This window comes from Oryctolagus cuniculus, chromosome 3 (genome assembly GCF_964237555.1).
Source record: "Oryctolagus cuniculus chromosome 3, mOryCun1.1, whole genome shotgun sequence".
In the NCBI taxonomy this organism is placed as follows: Eukaryota; Metazoa; Chordata; class Mammalia; order Lagomorpha; family Leporidae; genus Oryctolagus; species Oryctolagus cuniculus.
The window spans coordinates 48,139,941-48,167,367 of record NC_091434.1 but is presented as its reverse complement, the minus strand read 5'-3'; the positions used below and the strand labels follow the sequence as shown (position 1 = coordinate 48,167,367).

The 27,427-nt window shown below is 39.6% G+C and overlaps 1 protein-coding gene across 2 annotated transcripts in view; it reads right to left on the bottom strand.

Annotated features, from left to right (window-relative positions):
* Window positions 1-27,427, bottom strand: part of TMEFF2 (transmembrane protein with EGF like and two follistatin like domains 2) — a 273,922-nt gene that overhangs the window by 139,250 nt on the left and 107,245 nt on the right. The window lies entirely within an intron of this gene.

Here is a 27,427-nt window from a genome sequence, read left to right as displayed (position 1 = left end):
GGCTCTTCAGCCAGATCTGAATGCCTTAAGGGCTGATTCTGAGGCCAGAGTGCTGTTTAGGACATCTGCCATTCTATGAGTCTGCTGTATATCCCACTTCCCATGTTGGATCATTCTCTCCCTTTTTTATTCTATCAGTTAGTATTAACAGACACTAGTCTTGTTTGTGTGATCCCTTTGACTCTTAGACCTATCAGTGTGATCAATTGTGAACAGAAATTGATCACTTGGACTAGCGAGATGACATTGGTACATGCAATCTTGATGGGATTGTATTGGAATCCCCTTGCACATTTCTAACTCTACCATTTGGGCAAGTTCAATTGAGCATGTCCCAAATTGTACATCTCCTCCCTCTCTCATTTCCCCTCTTATATTTAACAGAGATCACTTTTCAGTTAAATTTAAACACCTAATAGTAATTGTGTGTTAATTACAGAGTTCAACCAATAGTATTAACTAGAACAAAAAAATTACTTAAAGGGATAAAGTATTAAATTGTACATCAACAGTCAGGACAAGGGCTGAAGAAATTATGGGACATGTACTCTATAGAATACTATACAGCAGTCAAAAACAGTGAAACCCAGTCATTTGCAACAAAATGGAGGAATCTGGAAAACATCATGCTGAGTGAATTAAAAACCAGTCCCAAAGGGACAAATATCATATGTTCTCCCTGATCGGTGACAACTAACTAAGCACCAAAAAGGAAACCTGTTGAAGTGAAATGGACACTATAAGAAACAGTGACTTGATCAGCCCTTGTATCTTATGTTTCTATATGTCTTTTTTTTTTTTTTTTGACAGGTAGAGTTATAGACAGAGAGAGAAAGAGAGAGAGAGAGAGAGAAACAGAGAGAGAGAAAGGTCTTCCTTTGGTTGGTTCATCCCCCAAATGGCCACTACGGCCAACGCTGTGCTGATCTGAAGCCAGGAGCCAGGTGCTTCCTCCTGGTCCCCCATGCGGATGCAGGGCCCAAGCACTCAGGCCATCCTCCAGTGCCTTCCCAGGCCACAGCAGAGAGCTGGACTGGAAGAGAAGCAACCAGGACTAGAACCTGGCGCCCATATGGGATGCAGGCAGAGTATTAACCAAGTGAGCCATGGCCGGCCCCTACATGTCTTTTTTACCAGGCATTTGTTGCTGATAACTTAAAGATATTTTGTGGTATGTAAAGTTTCATTTGAACTGTCAGCTAAAGACTATGTTTTCAACTGAGTTAACTTTAGCCTATTTAGTGTTTGTTTTGGTAGTGGGACTTCACAATCCAGTAATAACTTGCATGCCATGTTTATGTACCGAATATTTTCTCATTCCATCATCACTGCACTAGTGTGATCTTCAGGGTACCTGGCCTAAACATCAAAGAAACTTTCTTTCTAGCTGACCTCTGTACTTGCAAAGTTGCCTCTCTTAAAAATTTCTCTCACATACCTTACTGAAACGAAAAGCTGATCATGTCCCTTAAAATAAAAAATGACGGTGGAACCCAAAGGCGTTTACAAAATTCAGTCCTAATACTATAAGCACTAGATTTGGCGTGTCCAGATTGTTTCTTGGGCCCCAGATTTTTTCATTCCTATAATGAGATGCTTGCCCTGCTTAGCGCACAGGCTGTGATGCTGATTAAACAGGATGATGTGTGAAAGTGCTGTGCACCCTCTCAATTGCTCTGCCACCCTAAGGTGCTATCATTAGGAAAGTGTTAAAGGTGAAGTAGAGCTACTCTGTTATTCTAAGTGAGAAGGGTTTATTGCTCAGCATCTGAAATGGGAATTTCTGATTCTTTAAGTGACCTTGTAAGAATACTGGACTTAGCAATCTCTGTGGGGGTAGGGAAATAAGAATCACAAAACCAGATAACAAAAATAGAGACATAAAAATACTGTTGAACTGAGAGAGGAATTTGTCTTAAACTCAAATAGCCACATTTGGCTTCTGATATTAAGGAGAAAATGGACTAAGGAAGGAGCAGGTTAAAAATGGATGGGAGAAATCTGAAAGATGTGCTCAGAAACAGCCCATGGCACCAGGCTGTTTTGATCAGTACGCTGGGTCTTGTAACAAAGATAGCACTCAAGTGATATTTTCTCTCTTTTCTTATGGATGGTGGAGAAAAAAAGAGGGTTTTATCCTTTGCTTTCGTACTCGCCTGCTGTGGGTGCTGGTGTTCTCTGTCAGGTTAGGAAACATAATCTATTTAAGTCTGACTTTCAAGACCGAGTGAAATTTGAATGAAGTTGATAAACATTAAAGCTGATTTAAATATATGACTTCTTTGGAATATATTGGCCAGTGAAACACAAGAGTAGCAGTAATAACTCAGTTTTAGGAGGTCACAGCACTTCATAAAATTGGCAGCTATAGCAATAATCTTTTTGAATTGCCTGTCATATGTCCCAGCATAGTTTTGCTATTAAGACCACCTCCCAGTTTTTGGTATTATAATAACCAAAACATGGGAAGAACATCAGGGCCAGAAGTTGGTGTCTGTGATTAGTTTTCTTTCTCTGCTGGATCTAGCTACCCACTTTCCTTGACCCTGTGCTTTTCCCCAGTGACAAATCTATTTCACCCGACTTCACTCCTGCTAATGGCTTTGGTTGGTAGAATGTGGCGAATCTTGTGATTTCTTCTTCCAGCTCAGAACTGCCCCGCACTTGGGTTTCAAGTCCATAACACATCCTCTGGCTGGTGGAACTCTTGACTACTTCCCTCTGATGCTCTGTCTTGGAAACAGCCTGACCAAGGGACAAGGAAGGCAGCCCTCAGGACCCCAAGTTTCCTCTCTGACAAAGTGACATCACAGACAATATTTCAAATCAGCAATCAAACAAAACAAGTACAGCGTGGATTATCAAAAGCGCAAGGACAGAGGGCCTGTGTTTAGCCACTTCTTGTCATGTCAGCATCCCATATGGGAGTATATGCTCCACTTCCATCCACCTCCCTGTTAATGTGACAAGGAAAGCAGCAGACAATGGCACAAGGACTTGGGCCCTTGCCACCCATGTGGGAGACCCAGATGGAGTTCCAGGCTCCTGGCTTCAGCCTGGACCCATCCTGGCCATTGCAACTATCTGAGGGGAGTGACCCAAGGAAAGGAGAATCAATCTCTCTCTCTCTCTCTCTCTTTCTCTCTTTCTGTCCCCCCTCCACCCTGCCGCATCATTCTGTCAAATAAGCAAACTAATCAGTTATTTTAAAGTGTAAATACAGGAAGTTTGGAATTCCTGGATTTGAGGTGTGGAAGAAAACATGCCCATGTTCCTAAAAATGGAAAAAAAGAGCATACACACAAAAACAGAAAACCCACAAATTGTTCCAAGAAAGCTGAAGTACTGGAAGAGGTTAGAAATGGACTTTGAAATAATCAATAGATCTATTTATTCCATTTAGCTAAGTCTAAAATTGTAAAGTGAAAAGAATGAATAATTGTAGGAGATATGTCTAAAGTAAAAGAAAAAAATGAAAAAAAACCTTACACAACGTGGCTTTTAGAGAAACCGTTATTGCTTTTAGAATGCCAAATTGCTCCAGAGATAAAAGGAAAAAGATACATTTTTTAAAATTAGTAATATTCTTTTTAGAATTTCATAATGAGGCCAATTTTCCAAACCTTAGTGTTTTCACTAAGGTTTTGTTGTTTGGTTTCCAAACCAAAGTGTTTTCAAATTCAAAACACTTTGGTTCACAGTTGCACCTAGATTCATGGACTGTTTAATTTTAAATACTTTGTATCTTTATTGTGAGTTAATTGGAAATGAATCATTTTCCCTCTTTTTGCTGGACCTGGTAAAAACACTATCCTATAAAGTTTTGGAAAAAAATTTCTATTGTTTTAAATCATGAAAGTTGAGATTTAATAGACAGTGTAGCTTAATACTTGTGTTTAATATTTGTTGTAAAAGTTATAAAATTGAACAATTTATAGGTGTAAATTTCCAGGAGTGAAAGATAGTTTAGATTGGTGAATGAATAGAAACATCATAATAAATCTAACAATCCCAAGAAACAAACGTTTTAAAAGGTCAAAGAATTTGTCTTATTATAACATTGTGGTTTAATTCAATGGAATTAATTACAAAATTAAAACAAAAAGCATATTTTTGTAGAACATTACTGTTGTTCTTAGAATTTAACAATTGTGGACTCAGTTAAAAAGTCAATGAAGCATCTTTAATAATTATGAATGGCCAATTCTGGTTAATAAACATATTTGAATGATAGTTTGAAAACAAATCTGATGAAAATACAAGCTTTTTTAGTTCAGAGGCTCCCTATTGCTTTAAAGATAAGAATCCACAGTCCTTATTATTGTCGTCTAAGTCTTTCATGATCTGTCTCCAACCTTCCACTCCATCTTCAGCCCTAGATCCCTGGCATACTCCTTCTGCTATGGCTACACTATGTGTTATCATCGTCTGCAGAAGCACCATCTTCATGGCTGACTTAGATTCTAACACAGTTTCAGCAGCATAGCTTTCAGGAAAGACATGCCCCTCCCTCCCTCCCTTTTCCTCCTTGGTTGGGCTCTCAGTTTATGCCTTACATTTTCTTAGTTATTATGATATTAAGAATTTGGGGTACTGTTCCGATTCTCTGATTGTTCCAAAGGCTCTTCAAGATCAAGTCATATGCCTCATGTGCTTTTGTATCCATGTTACTAAAGTGTTTGGGAGATGATACGAGGTAGTGGTCAGAGAGGGGAATTTCAGAATCTGAGATCTCTGGATCAGCGCAGCTCCGTATAACAACAAGGTCTGACCCTGTTCTCAGCTGCTGAAACTGCAGTTGAGTAGTCTGAGGGACTATGGAGTCAGCAGCAAGCAGGGAGATCAGATAAGCTCTGAGTTACTAAAGTTGTGCACTAAATGTCCAAGCACAGGGCAAGACTGTGTTTCCTATGTGTCCTGTGATTGACCTGGCTACTTAATTAGTTCTGACTAATGAGTTACTAAGTGGAAGTGACACAGGCTAGAGCATTTCATTGCAGGTTGGAGGCTGTTAAGTACATGCTTTCCCTTCCATGTCAAAAGTGCCTGAGAACAGCAAGGGAGGAGGCCAGGTTAGGATTGTGTGGCAGAGAGATAGTAAAAAGTGTCAGATAGGGCATGCGATTTAGAGAGAGAACTGATAAGATTTTCTGATAGATTGGGTATGATAAAGTTACTGTTCAAAATAGCTGTTTTACCCATCCATAGGTCTTTGAATGACTGCCATGGGCAGAGCCAGCTGCTCCCATCAAAGCACACTGCCCAGCCAACTGCTGTGAACAAATAGTAAGAAGAAGAGATGAATTTTGGTTCTTTCAAGCCACTGTGTTTTGAGGGATGTTCGTTACTACTGCATAACTTTGTGAAACCTCACAAAACCTGAGTACTTTAGGAAATGAGTGAGGCTAAGAGAACTGACGCATCCATTGCAAGAATGGGTGCACTCTGTTTGGCTGTATCTAGTTCACCAGCAACTCTCAAGTGCCCAGGTACCTGATGGTTGCCTGGAATAGAGTAAAAGACCGTGAGTCAAGAGCTGAGTCATTGAGGAAAATGGTAGTGTGACAGAGTTCAGCAGCTTATAACTAAAGTATGGGGATAAGGTGGTGGAGGCAAATGAACGAGCTTTAAACAAGCAGAAGTTTGAGTGAGGTTTCTAGATTGCAGTGACGGTAGTTTGAAAAGGGCATTATAAAGTAAAAAAGGTACAGTCTTTTCCTTGGCTTATAAGAAAGAGGAGAGAAGAAGTATACAAGATTTGGAGAGGTGTGGCACTCTGGTTAGGGAGAAGACAGGAGAAAATCATTGGATTGTTTAGGACAATATAACTCTATTCTTTCAATAAGTCAACATTGTAACTATCCAAAAAGTGCTAGAACACATTAAATTCTTGTATTCTTAAATAGGGCCAATTTTACTTTCACAAAACGTATAGAAAGTATTTCCTAATGAACACAAGCATTTTAAATTCTCTGTTCAAATAAATGCATGCTTTTAATGCCTCATAGCTCTTCAACATAAAGTCAGATTGTGGGTGACTCTGCATATCCCCAAATGGAAAAACATTTTTTCCCTATCTCAAACATATTCTGCTTCCTGCCCAAATTCATACCCACACAACACTCTGTGCTGTTGCTTTCATTTTCCCCCAATGCTGCTTAGATTTCTTCATGCATATTCGTATTTTTAGATCAGATAAGATGAATAGAAGATTCTTTCCCTGAAAAATATGTAGTGTGATTCAAAGAAAATGTTAATGAAATGAAATGCTTAAAGCTTTGTGAAATATGTAGCAACTAACTTTGTCTTTAAACTCAATTGTTTTATCTTTGTATATTTGAAGCACCATTTTTATGGAATTATGTAGGTGTACAAGCAATAATAATGACAGTATTTTTAAATGGAAGAGAAGGAGTGAAAAGAGATTTAATATATGTACAGGGAGACTAATCATATATTTACTTCAACATATTCAGTTTTCAAGAAAACCACATTCATGTAGAAGTACCTGCCCTGCCACCAACACAGTAACAGGTGCTCAAAACGAAGAGCACTCTGCCTGGGGTGTTAAATTCCATGTCAGAAGCATGGTCCCCTCTGCTCCCACACTGCCTGACAAGCAATTCAGACAGAGAGGTTGTTAATCATGATGCTTTGCCTTTAATTCCAAATAAAAACATGTACTTTAGCTTTATTCTTAAGAGGGTCTGATAGCCGGGGTAATGATTTGTTTTTGTATGGATGGAATAGTGCAAAGGTATGGAAAAATATTCATGTGAGAAATTTCTAAATGGTGATGTGGTTTAAGAATAGCTTCTACTTTATTTGAACTACCCATGGCAAAGTCCCAGGACAAGATGAGTATACTATAAACAGTGAAATCTCCTTAGTGAAAACCATTGCATACTGAGAGAAATCTGTGGGTAGTGAATAGCAGCCAAGAATGCTGCCCATAGACTATATATTTTTTAAGATTTATTTATTTATTTGGAGGCAGAGCTACAGAGAGTCAGAGGCAAAGAGAGAGAGAAAGGTCTTCCATTTGCTGGTTCATTCTCCAGATGGCCCCAATGGCCGGAGCTGGACTGATCCGAAGCCAGGAGCCAGGAGCTTCTTTTGGGTCTCCCACATGGGTGCTGGGGCCCAAGGACTTGAGCCATCTTCTGCTGCTTTCCCATGCCATAGCAGAGAGCTGGATTAGAAGTGGAGAAGCTGGGACTTAAACCAGCACCCATATGGGAAGTCGACCCTGTAGACCAGGGCTTTAACCCACTGCGCCACAGCACTGGCCCCAGACTATATGTTTTTAAAAGCAATTTTCACATCAGTTTTAATACAGCTAGATAGGATTTCAACTTTATTCAAAAGACAAACTACTTGAATTTAGCTCTTATTTTAAAAATCTGATTATCTATAAGCAGTAGACCAACACTAGATGAGATGCAAAATTCAAACTTAGAATGTCAATAAAATTAAGAATCTAGTTGCATTCTTGGTGCATAGAAGTATACATTTCAAAACCTACTCGTTTGTTTAGTGCATCTGTTAAATGATACAATATCCATATCTATGATTACTCCAGAGATCAAATTAAGAACATTCCTCATTTGTTGGTTTGTCTCTAAGGAAAATACAGGAAAACAAATGCTAATCAAAAAATTAATGGACTTCTCAATGTATAATACATTAACTACTCTTTCAGCCATTTGGAAACAAAATAAAACTTAGGTGCTAACATATTCTTGGTAAATATCGTATGATTTTGAGGTCTTTGTGAGTATGCATTTGATTTAAGTCAGTAAATGCTTTCTGAATATTCCTGTTGCTATCTAGATGGAAAATCACATATAAAAATGGTCTTTATTACAGAACAAATGATACTCCCAGTGGTAACAGAAGATTCAGGCATCTCAGAAAGGTTCTTAGCACCTGGCTGCAGAACTCTGATGGTTCACTGCCTGAGAGGGTCATTTGCGATCAGTCATCAACTGTATCAGATGGTTCTCTAGCTAAGAAGGGGGAGCCTGGCGTGGTCTCTTGTCTTTACATTCAGACATCAACTCTTTCTTTCATAAGCCGGTAGAATAGTTAATACGTCACTTGGTGTGGTGTCCCCAAATCTGAATATCTGACTGCCTGAAGTTATTGTTACCACATTGGAGAAGGTTTTCTTCACCTTAGCAAAAACTGCTTTTAGGTTTTTAAATTACAAATTCCAAGATCCTGATTTGTTGAGGAGAAAGTGATGGCGAGAAAGCTGGAAATATCATTATCTCTTCTGGAGGAATCTTTCACCACATAGGAAATCTACTTTTTGGGGGCCATATTGTGGCATAGCAGGTAAAGCCACCATCTGTGACGATTGTATCCCATGTGAGTGCCATTTCGTGTCCTAGTTGCTCCACTTCTGAACCAGCTCCCTGCTAATGGCCTGGAAAAAGCAGTGGAAAATGGCCCAAGTCTTTGGGCACCTGCCACCCACATGGGAGGCATAGATACACTCCTGACCTGCCATTGTGGCCATCTGCAGAGTAAACCAGCAGAGGGAAGCTCTCTGTCTGTCTCTCCCTCTGTATCTGTAACTCTGACTTTCAAATAAACAAATAAATCCTCAAACAACAAAAAGAAAATCTATTTTGGTGGAACTGATCTTAAATAGTCTGTAAATATTTACTGAAAGGTGAGTAGATTCTTAAATATCTTTTTGACTAATATTTGGCTAAAAGCAATATTTTAAATTTCAGTTATAAAATATAAGTCTCTTAAAAACTAAAACATCAAATGCTCAAGATCTGTGTTGTCTAATATGGTACCTGGCAGCCACCTGTAGCTGTTTAAATATGCATTAATTTACATTATACAAATTGGAAAACATAGTTTCTCAGTTGCAGTAGCTACATTTCAACTAATCAACATCAACATGTGGCTGGTGATTACCATAGTAGACCAAGTGGATATTGAACATTTCCATAAATGTGGAAAATTCAATTGGATATTGCTTCTTTAGCAAGTGTACAATTCAAATACAGTACAGAGTAGAATTTGTGAGTCAGTAGCCCCAATTCAGTACTTTTGTCCTAGAGTCTTTCAAACTGTGCAAAATAAGAGATGGCATCTCTGACATTTCCTTCTTCCCACGAGGTCATGAAAACACCTTACCATGATTGCGTATGTGTGGTGTGACTACTGCATCACTTTTGTATATATTGTTTGTTGGTTAATCCCACAACAGAAAGTCTTAATAAATAAAAGATGATATTCTTTTTTAAATTTTTTTACAGGCAGAGTGGGCAGTGAGAGAGAGAGAGAAAGGTCTTCCTTTGTCGTTGGTTCACCCTCCAATGGCCGCCGCGGCTGGCGCACTGCGGCTGGCGCACCGCGCTGATCCGATGGCAGGAGCCAGGTGCTTCTCCTGGTCTCCCATGGGGTGCAGGGCCCAAGCACTTGGGCCATCCTCCACTGCACTTCCTGGCCACAGCAGAGAGCTGGCCTGGAAGAGGGGCAACTGGGACAGAATCCAGCACCCCAACCGGGACTAGAACCCGGTGTGCTGGCGCCGCAAGGCTGAGGATTAGCTTAGTGAGCCACAGCGCCAGCGAAAAGATGATATTCTTAATCTATATCAAGGGGTTGGCTATAACTATCTTCTAGCGTATTCTCTACATATTTTTGATAATGAATATCAAATCAAAATTACTACAGCTTGGAGCTCAACAGATTAGATGCAAAGAACTAGGCTCAGAAAAATGAATGTAACTATAATAAATAACTTCTGTGCCTCTGCCCAAGGCTTTGGTTACTTCACCTGTAATTATATTTATAGTTTAGATTAGCATTCCTACAGTACAGCCCCATTATATATAGTATATTATATATACACACTATATATGATATGTGTGTGCATATATATATATATATATACACACATCCTTGCAGAAATGCATGCTTTGCATTGATGTATTCTGCCCTGTATAAACCTCATTATGTGAGTTTTAACATGGAGCCTTGAACTGCAAGTTATTTATAATGGGACACACCTCAATTTTTGCTGGCCAAAAATTTCCTATGAAAGAATTACCTTCTGAACTAACATGAACAAGCCTCTCATTACCAGCAGTTTGAGGAGGAGATTAAAGCAAAGTGAAGGCATATAGAGATTTACTAATATGTTCACATCTAGAAGCCGTGAGAAGCTGGGGATCTGCCATTACCTTGATATTTGGGAGATAAATGGGAGTCTTCAGCCTCTGCAGCTGTCACGAGCTTATTTCATCCTAATTGCAAAATATTTATTTTAAATACTAGAATATGCACTGAGGAGGCTTCTGCTGGTAAGAAGAATTTTCAATTATAAACTTCCAGATTAATTCAAGCAGTGTAGGAGATACTAAGCGTGGCATTTTATTCTTTATTATTCTTTTGACTTTGTCATTTTTCATGAGGCAAGAAGGAAGGAGAAAAGGAAAAAAAGAAAGGAAAAGTGAAAGGAAGCACTTTAGTGATTTCTTGACGAGAAGAAACTGGTCCAGGCCTTAAAACTGGGCCCTGCATGTACACATAACCTGGTGCATGTAAGTCAGTAGCAGATGCTTGTTTAACGAAAGAAGGGAACTAATCACTAAATTTTACCTGAACCAAGAGCAAGGGTCACATTTTTTAGATTTAATATTTTTTTTTTGACAGGCAGAGTGGACAGTGACAGAGAGAAAGGTCTTCCTATTGCCATTAGTTCACCCTCCAATGGCCACCGCGGCCAGCATGCTGCGACTGGCGCACCGTGCTGATCCGAAGGCAGGAGCCAAGTGCTTCTCCTGGTTTCCCATGCAGGTGCAGGGCCCAAGCACTTGGGCCATCCTCCACTGCACTCCCTGGCCACAGCAGAGAGCTGGCCTGGAAGAGGGGCAACTGGGACAGAATCCGGCGCCCCGACCGGGACTAGAACCTGGTGTGCCGGCGCCGCTAGGTGGAGGATTAGCCTAGTGAGCCGCGGCACCGGCCCTAGATTTAATATTGATGAGTATATATCTTTATGAACTTTCTTTACTCCAATGTCTATATTGTTTGATATGTTGGAGAAATGAACATACATCACCACCCCTCCATTCCTTTCTTCCTCTTATCAACAGAGACTTTAAATTAATGGATTAGCTCCATGACATTTGGAGGTTTGTCCCATGAAAATATCTTCTCTATATGTTTATTTACTTAAAAGTATAATGGAATTGTGAATCAAGATAAAACTAGATGCTTCATTTTAATTCAATGATAGTAATCTCTCTAGCATATTCTCTTATTCTGCTGACACTTACTGAACATTTAACTGGTATAACGGGAAAACTGGTGAACTATGTAAAGTGTCATCATGGAGATTACAGTATGGTGAGGGCATATTTTTAAACAAGACCGTGTACTGCACTTTCTCCTTTTAAAATCAGCAAAGTTTGTTGATTCATCTAGTTCAATTCATTCCCTTATCCCTACCCCATACCACCACTTTATCAGGAAATGTCGAGGACAGTGAGAACAAAGGAAGAGATTTTGTATTACTGGATGTTGATGTGATGCTGCTCAGGATCACAGATGGTGAAGTAGGATGCACGCGGACAGGGAGCAGCCAGTGAGCCAAAAAGATCGCACAGCAAGTGCCTAGGTGTGTGACCAAGACAGGAGTGGGGCCTGCTCAGTCTTCTGAGCACCGACTACCTTCTGCAATCCTTGAGATAGGGCGATCTGAGCTTCAGTTTGACACTTTTCTTATTCTTTGCATGTCAGTTTCCTTTTCAGAAAAAAATGTGGCATTAGAAAATAGTATCTAAATAGTAGTATGTCATGGTAATGATGAGTAGGGTTACAATGCTTGAGACAGATAGACACATGCAAGAAAGGCGCCAAATGACAGATCAAAGGCATTTCCTGACCAGAAGGTGGAAAATAGCAGTTGAGAGTTTTAGCAAATGCACTTAAGAATCTTAGAGGAGCTTCTCAGGCATTTATTACAAGCTAATTCAAACCCTTAGGGTTATTGAAGATTTTGTAGAAAGCACCTCTTAACTGACCAGCTGTCAATTAGCAACTGAAAAAATGCCTCAAGTACTCCATTATGATGATGATCAACTAAATGGGCTTTGATTATTATAATAATGCGCTAGTATAAAATATAAAAAAACTCTGGTTTTAGATATGAAAAGATTTCATAACTGGTGATCATCTGTAAAATCACTGTGAAAAACTCCAATATAATTGCCCAATGATGCCCATTTATTTTTCCTTCCTCAAACTTCTCAGGTGATCTACTGTGATGAGAAACAATAATCATTATGATTTGATCACACTAATCTAATTTTCTGGATGGCTTCTTAACCTTCCAAGGATATCTTTCTTCTACTTCTTAATCATTAAACACAGCGGTAATTAGGGCAGGGGTGAGGAACATCAATGATGTAATAGTCTGAGAGGACACAGATGTGACTAAGGATATTTAGCTTTCTGCTTTTAAGTTTGTCTGTATGTGACTGTATCTGAATGTACACGCTCATTAACCTGAACACAGTGACATGACTGCTAATCGATAGGTTGTGGGATCATGGGGCTGTGAGTTTAACACCAGGTTAGGTCTGCATTAGTCAAATGCCTTACAGTAATCATTAAAACTCTGACCCCAGTGTCATCATCTGTAAAATTAAGATAAAAAAGCAAATTGAAGGGATGTTTCAATGCCAGATGTAATACATGTGAAGATTTTGACATTTAATAGAACCTACAGCAAACAGTAGAAATTTTAACTCTATATCTTTCTAGATTGGGAGGTATTTTTTCACTGAACAGGTTTCTTGAATATAGACAATTTTTTTTATATTTGAGTCTCTTTGTGTTTCCTTTTGTCAGGATTAATTCCAGTTGTTGAATCTGGATGGCAATGGAGAATAAGAATTTTTGCCATGGATGCTGGAGATGTATTTCAATGATACTTAGGATGAGAGTTGGGAAAATTCACAACTGAACCCTGCTGATTCTGTATGTTACAGGCTACTTGGGAAGTAGAGACCTCCTGAGCTCGTTCTCAGCATTTTATCTAACTCACATTCCATATAAAGAAAAAGAAAAAACAAATGCTTTGTAGTGTCCATTAATAATTGAAAGTAAATTACAAATCTGGTGATAAATTGGACCCTATAATTAATTGCATCATTTCTGATATGAAGAATGAAAAAAAAATATATAAATGCCCCCAGTCTTGGAGTAGAGATAACACTCATTGCTGGAACACAGTTGTCTTCTTAGTAAGTTTAGCAGGAATCAAACAGTGATGGCATCAATACCTGTTTGCATTCTATTTCTATTAATGAGATACATACATATAGTTTCAAGTGCCAACTGCCGGTGTGTCCTAAACTCATCCTCTCCTTACTACGGAGTATGGCAACTCTGGAAATAGGCATCACAGATCTCACTCTACAGAAAGTACTTTCTATTTACTTGCAATATACGCAGTCAGTTGAGAGCCTCTAGCTGTTAGCACCTTCAGGATTCAGCTTTCAAGGCTGGGTCACAGTCTTTTTGGAAAACCACAGTCAAAGACTGATTATAGTAGAGGCACTAAGGTCTGGCCATTTCTGTCCAGTATGAGCCCTCCCCTAATGTGCAATATTTTCTCTTGAGATGTACACTGGGTGGACCGACCTTGCAATATTATTGCCTCTTTGTCTCAGGTTTGCTCTTTCTAATCTTGCTACTTCTCACAAGTATCAGATCTGTATCAGAATTTGAGGACTTTCCTAACCCAATTCTGCTTCTTCCCCATCTTATCCTCCACTCTGCAAATACATCTTTTACATTCCTACATTGTTGCAATGTCTGCTTCCCACAGGAACCAGCTGACAGGTGTAGTACTAAAGAAACTTGGGTGTCTGAGTGATCATGCGGAGCACAGCAATCCCCTCTGTCTTGCAGCCCTGACTTAGCATGTGACAGAGAAATAACCTATACCTCTTTTTAAAAAATTGAGTCTTGTCCATTCTTTTCTTTAATTTGAAAGACACAGATATGGAGACAGAAACAGAGATAGAAATCTTTCATCAGTTGGTTCATTCTCTCATATGCCTGCAACAACTAGGGGGAGGAGAGTTTGAGACTAGAGCCTGGACCCATTCCAGGTCTTCCGTGTGGATGGCAGAGACCCAAGTGGACGAGCATAACCTGCTGCCTCCCAGCAGGTGCATTAGCAGGAAGTTAGGGTCACACAAGTGGGGCCCCAAACTCAGACACTCTAATACCAGATGAGGACATCCCAAGAAGCATTTTAACTGCTGTACTAAGTGTCTTCCACTAAACGTTATCCTTAAGACCTTGTATTATCGTATATTTCTATTTCAGCAGTGGACTCTAATATATGCATGGATAAATCACTAAAAGATTAAAGGTTAAAATTATTTTCCTCTACTACCCAAATTTTATATGTCTCAGTCATTTCTTCATCTAACATGTGAGTAGCCTTCTTTTTTTAAAAAAATATTTATTTGTTTATTTGGGAGGTAGAGTTACAAATGGAGAGGGAGATACGCAACGATCTTTCATCCGCTGGTTCACTCCCCAAATGGTCACAATGGCTGGAGCTAGGCCGATCCGAAGCCAGGATCCAGGAGCTTCCTCCTGGTCTCCTACCTGGATGCAGGGGCCCAAGCACTTGGGCTGTTACCCACTGCTTCATTTTTCATTAGCTTTATAACCATCTAAACTATTCTTCGCTTCTTTATTAGCTCTTTTAATGACATAAGGTATTTTTATTTCTTGTTATTTGTATATTATGTTTTACAACTATTGCCTAGGAGGATAGAAAAGTTGAGTGCCATGATAAGTTCAGAGATTATTAACTTCCTTAATACAAATGAATCTATGTTATTTTACTAATTCATTCACTAGTTTTGAAAGCCTGAGTGATAGGGAAGGAGAGACAGACAGAGATCTTCCATCCAGTGGTTCATTTCCCCAAATTGCTGCAAAGGCTGGGGCTGATGCAAGCAAAAGCATGAGCTTGGAGTTTCCTCCCATGTGGGTGGCAGAGTCCCAGCACTTGAATGTTCTCTCACTGCTTTCCCAGGTGCGTTAGCAGGGAGTGGGAGTGGAAGCTAAGCACCTGGGGCTGATGTGGGCTGCCATTTTTGCAAGTGGCGACTTAGCTTGCTTTGTAGGCCAGTCTTTTAATACTATTTTAGAGCTGGCCTCTACCTTTCACAGAAAGATGGCAAATGGTGGTGATGCATCTGAGGCTTGGGGAAAAAGTGAAATTTTTCAAATGGCTAAATAATGATCTAGAGAGTGCTAGAAGTATTAATTAGGACCTATTAACCCACATCAATTAGACAACCTTACAATAAAATAATTCATCATCACATAGACTTACTACAGTTAAGTCATTCAGAAACTTATACCATTTCCAATTCTTGAACACCCTTGTAGCCGTGCTCTGTGGTAGATGTACAGCAACTGCACCTGCACATATTTTATACACATAAATTTAAATGACCAGATTTGATGTGTCATGATTTCCTTGTGTGACTACAACAAAGACTTGAAATGTACAAAGTAATCTCTTTGCTAAGCCCAGTACATGTTTAATATCCTACATGAGCACATGGGCTACTAGTTTAAATATTCAAAAGCTTACTGTTTCCAAATTTTCATCTTTGGCTTCACATTACACATACTGCTTTGCAAAATATTTGATCAAATAGATGTGGTATTTAAAAGCAAATCATAAAAAAATAACTACTTGCTTTAATTTCACTTGTGCTTGCTGAATAAAGCATTTTTTCAAAGTTAGCATTCATTGCAGGGTACTTAGAAAGACGGTTTAGGAATGTTACAAGAACAGAAATTTGTTGTTATGACAGATACTGAAGAATGGGAGAAAGAACATCTTGTGATTGGTATTTTCAGATGCAATACTAGAGCCTATCCAAAAACATATATAAATAACTGGAGAAGGAAAGTGATACTCCTTGTTTTCTAGCAGCAGCATGGTACATTGCTTATTGGTTTACCACAAATCTGCCAAAAATGCAGTATGCTTTGTAATTTAGTCTTGAAGCTTTCACTGAAAAATTTCTTTGCACACAGAAGCTTATCTAATTTAATACTAAGCACCGAGATGCAGGGCATGGAAATATGTCTCATCCTTAAGTAGTCTGAGGTTTCGTTTCATTAGCAAATTTCACTATAAAGAGGCACAAGTTGCAAGTAATTTCTTTCTAGCCATATTAATTCTCATTTAAGAAAGATAAGACAATCAACCTGATGACGTGCCAATTTATTAAATTCATATATCTGAAATTTAATTTCTACTGAATTAACTATGATGAAACATCAGGCTTTACTTTCCAAAGAAAAGGGGCTTATAACTATCACAGAGAATGCCAGGGGGTGGCAAATGATACAAACTGATCTCAGTGGCAGAAAAATCCCAGTGCTTTTTAACAAGTTCAGCTATTATATTATCTATTTGTCTAGTTCCTGGCGTGTTATATGAAAAAAATATAATTGAGGAAGTACTAAAATCTCCTATATGATCTTCACAATATATGCTTTTTAAAAATGTTTTTGACAGGCAGAGTGGATAGTGAGAGAGAGAGAGACAGAGAGAAAGGTCTTCCTTTTCCGTTGGTTCACCCCCCAATGGCCACTGCAGGCAGCACACCGTGCTGGTCCGAAGCCAGGAGCCAGGTGCTTTTTCTGGTCTCCCATGCGGGTGCAGGGCCCAAGGACTTGGGCCATCCTCCACTGCACTCCTGGGCCATAGCAGAGAGTTGGACAGGAAGAGGAGCGACCGGGACAGAATCTGGCGCCCCAACCAGGACTAGAACCCAGTGTGCTGGCGCCGCAGGCGGAGGATTAGCCTATTGAGCCATGGCACTGGCCCAAAATATATATTTTAAAGTATAAAAATCAATGATGAAGAGTCATCATGATGAACCTATTTCATTTGTGTTTGAAGCTGTCTTTTTACCATTACAAGTCGTTCTGTAAGGAACATCTTTAGACATACAGTAGTTCCTTTTTCTTCAGCTGAGCCATGAGGTTAGGACTGGGGTTTTCTGAGAGAATTAGCAAATGTTTTATAGTCACTCCTTACTGCTGGTCCCTGACCCATGGCAGGCACTTGTAGCCCAGCCTGCTGTTCTTTGCTGCTAAGGCTGAGTTCTTAGCAGCACAGTGCTTGCTCCACACAGCCACCATGATTATACATAAATCTTTTTTTAAATTTATTTATTTGGCAGGTAGAGTTATAGACAGTGTGAGAGAGAGAGAGAGACAGAGAGAAAGGTCTTCCTTTAATTGGTTCACTCCCCAAATGACTACTACGGCCAGCACTGCGCTGATCCGAAGCCAGGAGCCGGGTGCTTCTTCCTGGTCTCCCGCAGGTACAGGGGCCCAAGCACTTGGGCCATCCTCCATTGCCCTCCTGGGCCACAGCAGAGAGCTGGACTGGAAGAGGAGCAACCAGGAATAGAACCCGGCATCCCATGTGGGATGCCGCAGGCAGAGGATTAACCAAGTGAGCCATGGCGCCAGCCCCAGCCACTATAGTTAAACACAGAGTCAAGGTTGGCATGCTAAGCGATGTGGCCTATTTGTCATCTTTCATCTATGCTTTCCTAAAATGATCATCCAGTTTTCACTGCTACTGAAACCAACTGAATACAGCAATATCATGGCAACTTTGCTAACATTTTAATCACTTTTATCATTTTAAAGTGTTTAATCTTTTTTATCATAAGGTTATTGCATTTTGTTCCTTGGCTTATGTATGAAGATAAACATCCTCCTATATGTATGTTTGAGAATTCTATTTACTCCGGAATGAGTTTTTATTAAAACTGCTTTGCCTATTTATTTACTGGAATTCTACAGAGGAATGACCTTCCTTGGGACACTGAGATTTGGATTTTCTTTATTCCACTTGATATTTATATTGGTGCCTTTCCCCCAAACTGCTTTCCCCAAACACAATTCTCACCCCCTTGAGTAACATAAATTACTTTTAACTATAAAATGATTTGAATAAAAAAAACTGGAAGAGAGTAAATGATCTCAGAATACTAAAGAGAGCATTTTATTTTGTCAGTAATGTTTGTTGTATTTTGGAAGATGTCTAAAATAATATTTTTAGAGGTTGCATTTTATTTTTCTGCATGCTGTCTTAAGTGTGTTTTCTGCATTATTATGCGATGTTGATGAAGTTCTTTCTATCAAGAATTTCTTCTTTAGGGACAATAGTCTTGTTTAGTTATATTATGTGCAGAATCCTCATAGTGATACATGTGAATAATACAAACAACGTTGATGCTTCCTATAGGGAAACAGAGAAGTGTCAAAGTGAATTGAGGGGTGTGAGGGCAGGCAAGCTTGGTGGTATCTGACATGTGATGACACCTGAAGTGGCATGATCTGTGTCCTTCTGATTTCTGTTGTTAATATCCCAGTCCCCTTCCCTGTCTGTCTCCATCTCTGTCTACTCAGTGACTTGATGATTGAGGCAATCATCTCGATTGGAGGAATGAAGGCATAACGCTCCTTGTGAAATTTAGCTTCAGGAAGGGATAGAGGCAAATCCTGTGAGATTTTCTGTTAGTGGAGAAAACAGCAATGTGGACAATAACACTACTGGGATTGACTTCTGGACGGGGGATGCAGATGTTGCTAAGGAAAATCGCCTTCTCTGCCATTCTGTGGTTATAAATGCTTTACGAAGAGAACTGAATTGAACTTCTCCCTCTGCTAATTAATTTGGCATGTACACGGAGAACAGTTATGTCAAAGTCAAATGGTAGGAAAAATATCCTTTACAGTGTGGCTAAGATATGTAGTATTCAGATAATTCATCAGCTGTTCGCCTAAACCCACCCTCATGCAGTACCTTCATCATTTCTTGAATGCCCTAATTCTATTTTCAGTTCTAGGATTTGTTTATTCTTTATTCACAAATGAAACAGCTGTCACCATTTCTAAACTTCTAAGATCCATTTTGGCTTAAGGTTCAACTCAAGTAATTAGAGTTACTTCATGTTGGTGATAAAAGAGGCCTTAGTTAAGGAAACTAAAATTCATCAAGGGACTTTGCTATGCCAGCCGCTGGTCCAGGAATTTCAAACAATCTTATGATTACCACCACTTGAATCACGGCCATAAATGAATTATGCCTATGTGATACAAACTCTGGAGCAGTTAGCTTTGTACATTTCCCAATTTAATACGGAAAATGGCCCTATGGGGTAAGGATTATCATCCCTGGGTACGTATGTGGAATAAGCCCTTTTTGAAGCCACACAGCCAATAAGGATAGAAATGAGATTTCCAAACAGGTTCCAAAAGTCAGGCTTTTCTCCTTGTTCCTCACTGTGTCTTTTGCCTCTGTTCTAATCTGGAAGGTTCACTTTTTGCTCTAACCTGAATTTCTCATCTCAAGACTAATATTTTCTCTGGTGTATCTACTTGGCATTTTCTTCCTTGTGTCATACATACTTGTATTATATATTTATACTTGTATCAGCATGTGTGCTCTGTTCTATAACCAGATAACTTCCAACAGATGATATTAATTATTCAAATATTCCCAATTCTGACATTGCTTAACAAGTCAGTTTTGCTGTTGACAATTATTAATCTAAAGGTCCATGGCAAAGAAAAGTGAGTGTTCTTTACTTTACATTAAAAGAAAAAGAAAAATGGAATCAAAGCAGAAGGACTACTATACAAAGAGAAGAAAAATAATTATGTTTTATAATTACTCCTTCCTTTTTTATGTATGTATGTATGTATGTATGCATTTGAAAGGCAGAGTGTTGAAGGGAAATGGGGAGAGAGTAGTGTCTTCCTTCCACTGGTTCACACCATAGATGCCTTCAATAGCTGTGGGTGGGACAGACCAAGGTCAGAAACAAGGAACTCCACCTCAGTCTCTAATGTGGGTGGCAGGGACCCTTGCACTTGGGCCATCTGCTGTCTCCCAGATGCATTAGCAGAAGCTGGATAGGAAATGGAGGTAAGACTGGATCCCAGGTACTCTGATATGGGATGTCGATGTCCCAAGCACAGGCTTTCCCTGAGGTACCCAACACCCTCCCTTCTTTCTATCTCTTTTCTATAATTTTTAAAAATTTATTTGAAAGACAGAGGGAGAGAGTCAGAGAGACAAACAGATAGCTCCTATCAACCTCTTCACTCCCCAGATGTTCACGACTCCTGAGGCTGGCCCAGGCAGAAGCCAGAAGCCAGATCCAATCTGAATCTCTCACATGGATGGCATGGATTCAGCTACTTGAGTTGTCATTGGCTGCCTCCCAGAGTGTGCATTAGCAGGAACTGGAATCCAGAATGGAGCTGGCACTTGAACCGCAACACTCCAATAGGAAGTGCAGATGTCCCAAGAAAACTGCTCCCCAAACACCCACCTCTTGGCCATAATTTTAAACATGTTTGTATGTTGATTTTTCATTTTGTGTTGTATTATTTTGCACCCAGAGCTATATATAAGTGGTTGCTGGATTATTCTTTAAGTTTCTTCTTTGAATGGAAAATGAGCCACCACCAAAAAAAGGGAATTGATGCTTATGTATTTTATGATGATAGAAAGTATTTAAAAATGTGTGAGTGGGTGTCTAGCACAGGTTGAGTTTTTTGTTGAAATTTAGTTTTACATTAACTTGTTATTTGCAGGGAATTCATTAGGTTTCTGCCACTGCATTACCGGCACTTTTCAGTGTCTTACCTTACCTACTGTTAAAAAATGCAATTGTTAGCCGGCGCCGTGGCACAATAGGCTAATCCTCCACCTTGCGGCGCCGGCACACCGGGTTCTAGTCCCGGTCGGGGCGCCGGATTCTGTCCCGGTTGCCCCTCTTCCAGGCCAGCTCTCTGCTATGGCCAGGGAGTGCAGTGGAGGATGGCCCAGGTGCTTGGGCCCTGCACCCCATGGGAGACCAGGAAAAGCACCTGGATCCTGGCTCCTGCCATCGGATCAGCGCGGTGCGCCGGCTGCAGCGGCGGCCATTGGAGGGTGAACCAACGGCAAAAAAAGGAAGACCTTTCTCTCTCTGTCTCTCTCTCACTGTCCACTCTGCCTATCAAAAATAAAAAAAAAAAAATAAAAAAAAAATAAAAAAAAAAATGCAATTGTTGCTATTCTTAACCTTAATACTGCTTGGTTTTTCTTAAAATATTTTAAACTGAAAACTGTAATAAAAGCTCTTTTTCGATTGAACCAGCCTCCAATACAAGAAAAGGTTTAACTTCTTTTCTTGTCTCCTTCTCAGAATTGAAATCTGTATTCAGGATGTAAGGCTGCTTCTTGAGTGCTTGGAGAATCAGAGAAAATGGCCCATTTTCATTTTAATGAATCATGCTGGAGAATAAATTTACATGATGTTAATACTGAGACCTGGAAGATGGTATGGTATAATGCTCATAATAAAGGATTTAGGAACCATGACAGTTCTGGGGTATGAATTCTGGTAAGCCACTCATGTGTGACTTTGGATAAGTTACTTGAGTTCACAGTTGCTCAGTAAATGGAGATGGAATGCAAGGCAGAGGCAGCACATCACTGGAAAGCAACGCGGCGAGGCCAAAATGAGATAAACAAGGCATTGGGGCTTTCCTCTCCCGATGCACCTCAGGATTTTCTGCACATAAAACAGCAGCACAGAGTCGGGCATCACTCACTGTGGGTTCTTTAAGTGGATCTGACAGCAGCTGAAAGGCTTTGCTCCTAAAGATGGTGAGGCATAATTTCATTCCAGGCAGCTACTGGGAGAGGGAACCCGGGAGGATGTTTGACTCCTTCTCTATCTCTCAGCTATGGAGTCTTCAGTGGTTTGTATCTGATAAACACATTAAAGAAGTATATGGAGGGGAAATGCATATCTATGGGGATGGAGGGAAGGCAAACTCATAGAATCAGGAAGAAAAACACCAAGGAGATAATTTCAGGATCCAGGGAACAAAGTTGACTAAGGAAATTTTAGTATGGAAATGTATTAACTTGATCATTAAGCTGTTAGTCGAGGACTTGTTCAAAGCATTTTCTCATCATGTCATGCAATTAGTAATCCAGAGGTCTGCATTGCAAAACCTTTATTCACCTGCGCAGGATCCATCTCCCAGATGTGATGCAGAGACACTGTAATGGCTGCTGTGATCTTCAGTAAACTGTCTCATTTTCCTGTGTGTCAATTCCCTTATTAGGAAAATGCACCCTCATTAAATTCCACAGGCCCCCAGAAGATCAAAGGACTTCTGTCAAACATGCAACTTGTTATTTTGGATAAATTTGTGATTTTGGGCAACAAATCATCAATGATACTGGGGGGAGATAAGGGACAGTATCTAACTGGATTCATGGGCATCCAACCACAATTAAAGAGCATTTAAGCTTTCTGTACATTCTGTTATTTATTGATATGGTTTTGCTTTCAATTCTTATGAAATACCAGTGAGCCACTAATAAGCTATATAAAAGTATATTCAAAGGTATTAGATTTTCTTTAATTGTATCTGAGTAAAGATAATTCCAGTTGTTCTATAATTTCCCTTGAATTCTCTGGAAAAAAAATCCCTCTTGGACAAGATTTTTGTCTTGAATTAAGGCTTATGCAGACCTATTTCAAATGACTGATCATGAAAGTTGCTTACAGTCTGGATACCCCTGAAACACTCCTACTGTAATTCAATTCTCATTTCCTTCACTATATATTCTTTTTTTTTTTTTTTGACAGGCAGAGTTAGACAATGAGAGAGAGAGAGACAGAGAGGAAGGTCTTTTTTCCATTGGTTCACCTCTTAAATGGCCGCCACGGCTGGCGTGCTGCGACCGACACACTGCACCCATCCAAAGCCAGGAACCAGGTGCTTCCTCCTGGTCTCCCATGCGGGTGCAGAGCCCAAGCACTTGGGCCATCCTCCACTGCACTCCTGGGCCACAGCAGAGAGCTGGACTGGAAGAGGAGCAACCGGGACAGAATCCGGCGCCTCAACCGCGACTAGAACCCAGTGTGCTGGCGCTGCAGGCTGAGGATTAGTCTAGTGAGCCGCGGTGCCGGCCTATATATTCTTTGTAGTATGCATCAACTTAACATCCCCCAAAAGGAAAAGGACTTAACTGAGAGATGACGTGGTGTTCATGGGTTATAAATTTGCATTATAAAATATGTTCACAGAAGTGATCAAACTTCATTAACCATATACATTGTGACAGGTGCAAGCTAACAGAGAATTAGGCAACTCTCTAACCAAAGGAGCAAACAACCTTAAGTTCACATCCTTGTGGATTATACTTTGTATTGCCTGTGGCCAACAAGCAGACGCTAAAGATGCTTGCCTTGAAATATTTTTATTTTGTTAATAAGTGGTTGTAATTTATACATAGTAGAAAAATCTATTAAAATCCAATTTTCTCTTTTAGTATGACACATGCATAATAAAAATTAGGCATCATTTGTGAGATTAGATTTGGGAAGAAAATAATTGAAGTATACATCATTTTAACATTAAAAATCTATGTTATGAATAAAATTAAATCTTCATCTGGGAGTTGATAAATAGATAATTATATTTACTATATTATATATTTATCATAAATATAAATTTATATAAATTCTATATTTATTTAAATACATACATTTATTTATATCCTACTGTGAGCAGAAACCCCAGGAAAAAAATCCACCTAATTAAACAGTGAGGAAGATTCAAGTTGTTCATTGGGGGAAAACTGTACAGTGATCCATCTACTTCTTTCCAAACTTTGCAAACTATTTAAGGCCAAATCATGCAAACTCTAAGGAACTGCATGCTGTAATTCTAGTCAAGCAAGTGTTGGGGTTGTGGAAGCTGTGAGATAGAACAGAATCTCCAGGTTAAAAAGAGAAGTATTTTTTTTTTTTTCACACAATGTGTCGGCCATCCCATGGCAGCTGAGTGAAAAATCACCTTAGGGGCAGTGTTCACAGCTGCAGGGATTACCTGTGGGGCTAGAGTTTAGAGACAGCCCATCAAATCTTTGTTTGTTTAATAAACCTAAGGCATAGCGCCAAATTGGTTAAATGTACCATGTCTGAGTTCACTCAAGCATGTTACCACAGTGAAATTAAAGAAGAAATGAAATGGAGCTGATCCGTTATAACTAGATGCAATAAAGGACACTGAATATTACATTAGAAACTTCTCTCGGTTTCATGTAGAGTCTGTGTGATACTGACAAATACTGCTTCTGAGGAAACGCTTGGTGCCATCTTTGACTGACTCCCATCTGACATTCTTTTGACTTCCTCTGAAACATTTATTAATAAAATCATCTTTTAAAATCCTTTTTTCTATATTGTACATTTTAGCTATAGTTTTGAACACAAAAAGAAGAAATAGCTGATTTATTCAACCAAAAGTCAATTTATTTATAAAAATACTGAATTCTGGGAGGCAACACTTTAACACAATACTTAACTACAATTAGTCTCTCTCCTCCCTGTGAGCCAGTACCAGCATTTTCTATCTGCAGCTCAACAGTGAGAAAATAGTTTCCTTGTAGGAGATCTGGGAGGTGTTGGGACATCAATTCTATCACTTCCAGAAATTTTACTGTCACTTTCAAGCACCACTCTGAAGTACCCAAGGGCTGAACCCATGAATAGACAAGGAAGACTGAAGGGGAAGTGGGAATGTGGGTCACACAATTTTACTAAATTGACTTTTTATCAAACTTGCAGGTCCAACAGTCATGGAGACAGGTGGTCAATGGCTTTTTAGTTGACCGAGTCCCTGCATTTTTCCAGACCAAAGCATGTGAAATTTTCAGAGAGAGAGGGTGTTGCCCCACCTCACTGACAAAAGCTGTGGGAGACAGTGGATCATAATGAGCCAATCTTGATAACATTATTGGGCACCATTAGCATCCATGGTGTTGGCATCAGTTGCTTTGAATAAAAGACTATAAATGTGGAAAAGAGCACAAAATTTAATGTCATCCTGGTATTTTCTGCAATAATCATGGACCCTTTGCTCCACAGGCCAACCCAAGAACTTGTTTGTTCCCTATCATACTTCATGTTTCCCCCACCTTTTAATCTTAATTCATGCTACTCCTTTTATTTAAAATTGGCTTCTCTTCTTCTGCCATCTTGGAACCTCCAAAGCCTATCACACATATTCCGAACACTACCTCCAAAATATCAGTGTTCTTAGCCTTCCGCCTTCCCTTGCCACTTCTTCTAGAAGTTAAGTCTTTCTCTTCTGAACTGTGGAATACATCATCTGCTCAAGACTCAGGCTATGAAAATCATGTTTGACCTGGTTGTAGGGTTAATTATGGGTATGTGACCTCATAATTCTCAATGAACTCTTTAAGGGTAGAATCTGTATCTCATTCATATTTGTATCCCTTAAGCCACTCACCATAGTAGTAGGCTCTTAGTAGATATTTGCTTAATAAATGCATTTATTGAATATTGAGACAAAAGTGACTCTGGGGGGAAGGACTCAGCTAATCGCTCCAATTTTTCTCAGAATTTATGGTACCTAGTCAAAGCTCTTTCTCCCTGGACTCCCCTACAGTCTTTCCTAACCTCCTTTTCTTTTCTTTTTAGATCCCTTTGGATTCAGGTAAGGCCTTCAACCCCAGCCGTACCCAAGCAGCTTCCTGATTGACCAGGTTACTCTGATACAGGAATTAGGTAGGCAGCCTAGGGAACAACAATCTGTCTCTTCTTTTTCTTTTTTTTTTTTTCATCCCTAAGGAAAGGATGAATGAATATTGCTCTCTCCTCTAGGTGGTAGAGAACTCTACTGCTAAATTCTTTGATAACTCTGGAACGTTTTGGATCAGAGCCCAGACTCTCTCCTTTCTTTACAAGTCAGTCTGAAGGTCTGAAAACGCTTAGAGTCTTTCCGACCACGCTTGCTTTACTCCATATTCACAATCCTGGCCATTTTCTGGAGACCAGCAGTGCAATATGAGTCCACCTCCAGGTTCCCACAGCTGCCAGCCTAGACCGAGTCTGCATGTGCCCATTTGTGCTGTGGTCAGCACGCAGCTGGGACCCCGCACAGACTGGGTCTGAATATAAGATATTGTGCTTCCAAGTTGTGTAAGACTCTGGAAACTCCCCAAGTTTTTGTTTCCTCATCTATAAAATAGAGATGACAATATCTGCCTTACAGGATCTTTGAGAGGATTAAATAAGAAAAGACATGTAGATCCGTGGCACAATTCTCAGCACATGGTAACTCTTAAGCTTAAGAAATGGCTCACTTGTTCTCTGCATAACCACATCCTTGTCTTTCTCCAAGCAAAGATCTCCCTAGCTAAATCCCCTCCTTTCTCGTTTCTCCTTTTTAAGGACATCCTGTTGATCCAGTTGACTCTGAAATCATCTCATGCAAATCTATTCATAACTGATCTGCTTCCTTCTTCTGTAAACATCGCTTATTTTGGTAGCATGCAAATTGAAAATTCTGTATATTATCTTTCTTATCCTATGGTGATGAATTCTGACTATCAGATCACTGAGAACAGGGTCACAGTTTATGGACAACTGTTCCACTCAGGGCTTACCCTATTGTTAGCATATGAAAAGTAAACAATCATAATTTATTGGCTCAACAGTTGAAGAAAATGCTGAGGGACAACAATTTTAATTCTGCAGCAGAATGCTCTGATCTTTCTCATAATTGTTTATTACTGTTCTTGCTTGATAATTTAAAGTGTGGCAAACAAGAAATAACCCATTCATAAAGTTCTTTGGCATCATGACATGTCTTTAATCTTCTGTGGTTAAATATCACCGTGGCCAAATGCAGTAATATAATAAAAAGCAATCTATTATCATAATAAGTCACCAGGAGTACAATCAGTCACCACGTCAGGTTCCTGACACCTTGCCATGCCCAGGCTCTCCCTCCACAATGTATGACATCAACTAATTTACGTGTTTTCTGTATGGAGACGAATCAAGAAACCCTGTTCATTGATGTAGGAACACCAGAAATAACTTTAAAATGATGTATCGTATTTGCCAGTTACCTTCAAGATGCAACTCAGATGTGGGCATTTGTACACCAGATTATTACAGCGTTAATGAATTCTGAAAAAGCCTGTCTCCACAGTCAAGTGCCACAGGTAACTGCACAGTCAAACCAGTGTAGGAAATTGAAAAGAGCAGGTATGATGGCCCAGGTGTCTCATTAGTTATACATGGATTTTTACAGGATAAGAAAGACTTCATTGCTCTGACAAGAAGTTACTCGTCTACATTTTAAAACTGGCAAGACATTACCAATTTCATGGTTCTATTCCTGTCACTGAGTATGCCATGAACTTGCATGCTCCATTAACGTGTTGGAAATGCTACACACGGGGGATGGTGAATGCAGCATCTGTCTC